Source organism: Lontra canadensis, unplaced genomic scaffold (genome assembly GCF_010015895.1).
Source record: "Lontra canadensis isolate GAN:19392208 unplaced genomic scaffold, GSC_riverotter_1.0 scaffold1, whole genome shotgun sequence".
NCBI lineage: Eukaryota > Metazoa > Chordata > Mammalia > Carnivora > Mustelidae > Lontra > Lontra canadensis.
This window is the reverse complement of record NW_022630995.1, coordinates 8,516,410-8,522,220: the sequence shown is the minus strand read 5'-3', so window position 1 is coordinate 8,522,220 and position 5,811 is coordinate 8,516,410. Positions and strand designations below refer to the sequence as shown.

At 37.6% G+C, this 5,811-nt stretch overlaps 1 non-coding gene across 1 annotated transcript; it reads left to right on the top strand.

Annotated features, from left to right (window-relative positions):
- The first annotated feature begins 5,460 nt into the window (after positions 1 to 5,460).
- Positions 5,461 to 5,566, top strand: LOC116871627. Its single transcript, XR_004383455.1, has one exon. It is a non-coding gene; the product is annotated as a U6 spliceosomal RNA (small nuclear RNA).
- Positions 5,567 to 5,811: the final 245 nt, after the last annotated feature.

Here is a 5,811-nt window from a genome sequence, read left to right as displayed (position 1 = left end):
TTCTGTTCAAAATCCTCCAAATGGATTCATCATCCACTCAGAGAAAATCTGAAGTTCTCGTTATACCCTACAAGTCACAAATCCTGTAATCTTACCACCTCTAACTACTTCTTACTAATAATGCTCAGATATATTTGTTTTTTTAAAATATACAAAGCAAACTCCTACCTTGGGACCTTAGCACCTGCTGTTCTCTCTACCTAGAGCACTTTTTTTTTTTTCCTAAAGCCTTTAAATTTGTCCACTTATTTCAGGCTTTTGCTCAAATATCATTGCATTAGGGTCTTCCTCAGAACACACTTTATAATACACATACACACACACACACACACACACACACACACACACACACACATCTTTTTTCCTTAATTCATCAATTATCACCTCCAATAGAATGCCTGTTCCTTGAGAGAGAAACATTAATTGGTTTATTGTTATTACTTCAGTGCTGAGAGCATTGCCTGGTACTTAATAGAAGCTCAATAAATAGTTGATAAATGAATAAATGTCATAGAGAAAAGATTATGCGACAGATATGGACAAATGGATGGGGATGGTGGCAAGTGGCAAGAGCATGGGAAGTGCAAACACTTTGACACAACTGCTCTATCATTGAAAAAAGTCAAATCCCATCCTCAGCAGGTAGAGTTGTGCATATGCAAAGTGGACCTTGGGAGAGGCAAGGAAGACTATCAGGCATCAGTTACTTGAATGGGCTCTGCTGTCACAAGCCTTGATTTGGAACTCCAGTTCCACCACATTCCCATGTGACTTTAGCCAAGTCACTCAACCTCTCTAAACCTCTATATGCCTATCTAAAAATGGGCTAAAAGATGAACCATGAGAGACTGCGGACTCTAAGGAACTAACTGAGGGTTTTGGAGGGGAGGGGGGTGGAAGGTTGGGTGAGCCTGGTGGTGAGTATTAGGGAGGGCACATATTGCATTGAGCACTGGGTGTGGTGCATAAACAATGAATTCTGGAACAGTGAAAAGAAATTTAAAAAATAAATAAATAATTTTTAAAAACTGGGTTAAAAGAGTTTGTTGTTGGCAGGACTAAATTAAGATAATTCATAAAATGTACTTTGCACAAAGTAGTTGTCATAAAATATTAGCTATTGTTTATTATTACATGATAGAGTGGGGCTGGCTAGTGGTGAAATAAAGAAAGAGGGAAAAAAAAAAAAGGATATCAAGAGCCAAGACACTGGGCTTACTCTGGGGCAAATATTTAGGTAAGTAAGGCCTTTCTTACCTGTTAAAATGCTTGTTTAGAATAAGAAGTAAATGGCAACAGGAATGACAACAGTCACAATATTTCTAGTGTTGACCTAGTTAGACCTTTAGTTTTCATGAATAGAGGTGAGGCATAATTAGATCAACTGTCAGATGAAAGAGGAAGATAGTTGAGAAAAACAAAAAGCCTGATTCAGCAGAGGATTTAGTGCGTCATGTAACACCATATCCTGTTATTTTTTTCAGCTATTAACCAGTATCATGTGTCCTAGCAGCATAAAGATAGTTAAGCCTAATTTATTCAACGTCAGCAACCATTGCCAGAGGCCACTAACTCCAGCTTTAGTGAACATGGCCGTCAAATGATGAAGAAAAGTCCAAGTGAGAGATCTCTTTATAATCCCTGCATCTGGAGAAATGATAGATGTATTATAGCATTATGTAATTACAGAATTATATTTCTGTATTCAATCACAATAATAAAGAAATCAAAAAACTCTGTAAGGATATGTTTTATTATATTCACTCTGTCATTCCTATCTTTTACTCATTTCTCCAATATGTATACCTTTAATATGTTAGTAAATCCAAATATTAGCTCATATCCAATCACACTATTTGAGATTTCTATGATTCATAAGCATGCTCGAATCAATTTGGAGCCAATTCACAATTTTTGTATTTGCCAAAACATTAAATACTAAGATTTGCATCACAAGTATCAACATGATGAAGGCAACCAGATTGGTGAAACCTCTCTCACAGATGACTATCTCAGAAACGGAAATGCACAGTTGGGCATTAATATTGTTTTTATTGGGAATCTCCTAGTTGGCACTCCAACATCTCATACTCCTAAATCAATAGACAGCTCATTCTTACCTCTGTCATGAAGTATCAGGGATTTTCCATAAGCTCAATATTTGATGAGTTGGCCAGTAGCAAATAAGTCTTAAGTAAAATATTGAAGCAAAGTAGTCTCATTGTTGAACATGAAACAAATGTTTTAGTGTAAAATTTGAGGTTTAAATCACATCTGCTGTGGCATCCTAGGGAAAGGTATCTGCTCTGAAGATGGATGTTAAGCAGACTTGGAAAGGCTCCCCCTAAGTGTGTCCATCCATACAGAAAGAAGAACAATGCAAGTCCCTGTTTTGGCGGTCAACGGTGGCATAAGCAAAACAGCCATCAGTCAACCAACTAGGGCTTAGCAGGATGAGGTCTGGTCCAGGCTGACAGCTGAGTGGAGCACTCCCCTGTCAAGTCTTTCTGTGATAAGAAGAAGACAAATAAAGAAATGAAACAAGGCTGCCCTGTTGATAAATCAGGAGGAAAAGTCTCTGATGCTCTTTAACTCCTCATACAAGGTAGAGTGTTTGCCTAGTCACTGAGGCACAGAGAGGTGAGAGAAGGACAACACACAAGGCAAGCACAAAACACGTGCCCAGGACAGATTATCTCTGGTCAGTTTTTTTCTCAATCTTGATAACTGAGTCAGCTTCTTACCTGCCCGGAAATTAACATCTGAAAATGGTTTAGGGGTAAGTGGAAATGTAAATTCATGAGTCGTTTCTAGAGAATAATAGACTTCATAACTTAATAACATTTCATATGCTAAAAGCCCACCTAACATATGATAGCCTTTAGGGCTTTAAACATGGTGTGTTTTAGGCATCTGTGATGCCTCAGACATAGAGAAGGAGAGAGGAATCACACATTTCACCATCTCAGACATCACTATACCTAGATAGAATTTATGGAAACACCCTCTGTATGGCTGCCAAATTGTGAACTAAAGGGTTACATGAGCTAAACAAACTAAAGAGTTCATATTGGACCTCTCTATGTCTGCTGGTCTCCACAAGACCACCTAGAGATGATGGGGCAGTTGTTAAACCACTTCTCTTCCTGTATCAGAGCCTCTAGATGAATATATAGCACCTGAAAGAGAGGGACACCTAGGGTTTTGGGAACTGTCCAAGGTGGCAAAGGAAGAGGATACCTTAGGAACTAACCTCTAAATCAGTACTTACTGTTACCAAAGTTTAAAAAAAAAATTAAAAAGAGGGAATTTTTCAGTACATAGAAGCCCCAGTTTTTAAAAATTTTTACTTATTTTTTAAATTTCTTTTCAGTGTTCCGGAATTCATTTTTATGCACCACACCCAGTGCTCCATGCAATATGTGCCCTCCATAATACCCACCACCAGGCTCACCCAACCTCCCACCCCTTGCCCCTCCAAAACCCTCAGATTGTTTTTCAGAGTCCACAGTCTCTCATGGTTCATCTCCTCTTCCAATTTCCCCCAACTCCCTTCTCCTCTCCATCTCCCCATGTCCTCCGTGTTATTCATTATGCTCCACAAATAAGCAAAACCATATGATAATGGACTCCTTTTGCTTGGCTTATTTCACTCAGCATAATCTCCTCCAGTCCCATCCATGTTGATACAAAAGTTGGGTATTCATCCTTTCTGAGGGAGGCATAATACTCCATAATATATATGGACCACATCTTCCTTATCCATTCATCCATTGAAGGGCATCCACAGTTTGGTGACTGTGGCCATTGCTGTTATGAACATGGGGGTACAGAAGGCCCTTCTTTTCACTACATCTGTATCTTTGGGGTCAATACCCAGTAGTGCAATTGCAGGGTCATAGGGAAGCTCTATTTTTAATTTCTTAAGGAATCTCCACACTGTTTTCCAAAGTGGCTGCACCGACTTGCATTCCCACCAACAGTGTAAGAGGGTTCCCCTTTCTCCACATCCTCTCCAACACATGTTGTTTATTGTCAACAATAAACATGTCACATGTTTATTATTAACAACACGTGTTGTTAATTTTGGCCATTCTAACTGGTGTAACGTGGTATCTCAATGTGGTTTTGATTTCAATCTCCCTGATGGCTGGTGATGATGAACATTTTTTCATGTGTCTGTTAGCCATTTGTATGTCTTCATTGGAGAAGTGTCTGTTCAGGCAGATTTCTCTGAAGTTTGGGCTATAGGTCAGGACCAGTGATTGGATGGATCCAATCATAGGGAAATATAGCTAAATAATCAGCTAAAAGAGAAAGAGACTGATGAAAATCTGTTGACAAGGTTCTCCTCTGGAAGTTGTTCAATGACCAAAGATTATGAATATCTCTGAGACTGTGGCCTTACTATTAAAGACTATTGAAGAGATATTTGGAATATGGGGAAGAAAGAAAAGGAAAGGGAAGGAAAAGGAAATGAAATGAATGAAAAAGAGATATGTATGTTAAATCCACCAAAGGACAGGAGAAAACAGAAATCTCTTATGTTCTGATGCTGAAAAGCTATTTCTGAAGACAATGGAGAGAGGATTAATGAAACAAATTTTAGAAGTTCACTTAGAAAATATGAGAACAGATGCTAGCTGAAACTAAGTAAGTCTTCTGTATAGATATAGGTGAGCTGAGAATGCTGAGTGACCACCCCCATCACCATAATTTTGGTGGCTATAACTAAAATTTGGGAGAATCAAGATAGGGAAGTGGTATTCAGGGCTTAAAATGGGGACAAAAGGAGAAGATTACAAAAACATTCCTGGAAACTCAGCTCATACCTTGGCTATAAGCACTGATGTGTTCAGGACAACATGTTGAAATCATGCCTTCCACATTAAACCCACATTTGGGTTTTGTGGCTAGCCAGGGTTCCTTCCCTAAGTAGAATTTACATATCCTCAGTCCTTGAAAAACCAAGGTCCTAGTGGTATACTTATATCTCTGCTACCACCATGAGGTAATTTAGTTACCCACCAAAGGAGTACTGCTTGGAACTAAGAAAAGGCCTCTCTGAACCAGAGAAGGGAAAAAACAGGGATAAAAATAATATAGAAATTTAGTCTCTTAATGACAAACTAGACTCTGAAGTACTAAACTCTATTCTCTAACTGATAAGCCTCTGTCAGTTAGAGATTATCAGTTAGATTATCAGTTATCAGAGAATAAACAGGGTAGAAGAAAGGAAAATTTCTAAAACTTTTTTCTGATTACTATCTGACCTTCCCATTACTTAATGTTATAAGACAATAGATTTGGCCATTATACAGTTGGTGATCAATAATGTCTGTGAAATAAATGCATTGATAGGTTAATTAATGGGTCTTTGTTGTTTGAGAACTGGTGCTTTTCCAATCTAGGGTACATTACAGAGAGACTGAAATTCTTTGATTAAATTGCAAGATTGTAGTGCTCACTTCAGCAGCACATATACTAAATTTAGAACTATACAGAGAAGATTAGCATGGCTCCTGTGCAAGGATTACATGAAATTCGTTAAGTATTTCATATTTTTTAAAGGGATTAAGAATATACTTATCTAGATGAGCACAAAGTAATGTATAGAATTGTTAAATCATTATACTGTATACCTAAAATTCATATAATTAGTATAACTAACTATAGGTTAATCATACTTTAATTTTAAAATTATGATATTATAACAATATAGGAATGGATCATATGAATGCTATATCACATGGGAATCCAACATGAACTATAGTAATAGTGACATTGATAGGATTATTTTTATCCTCTCTA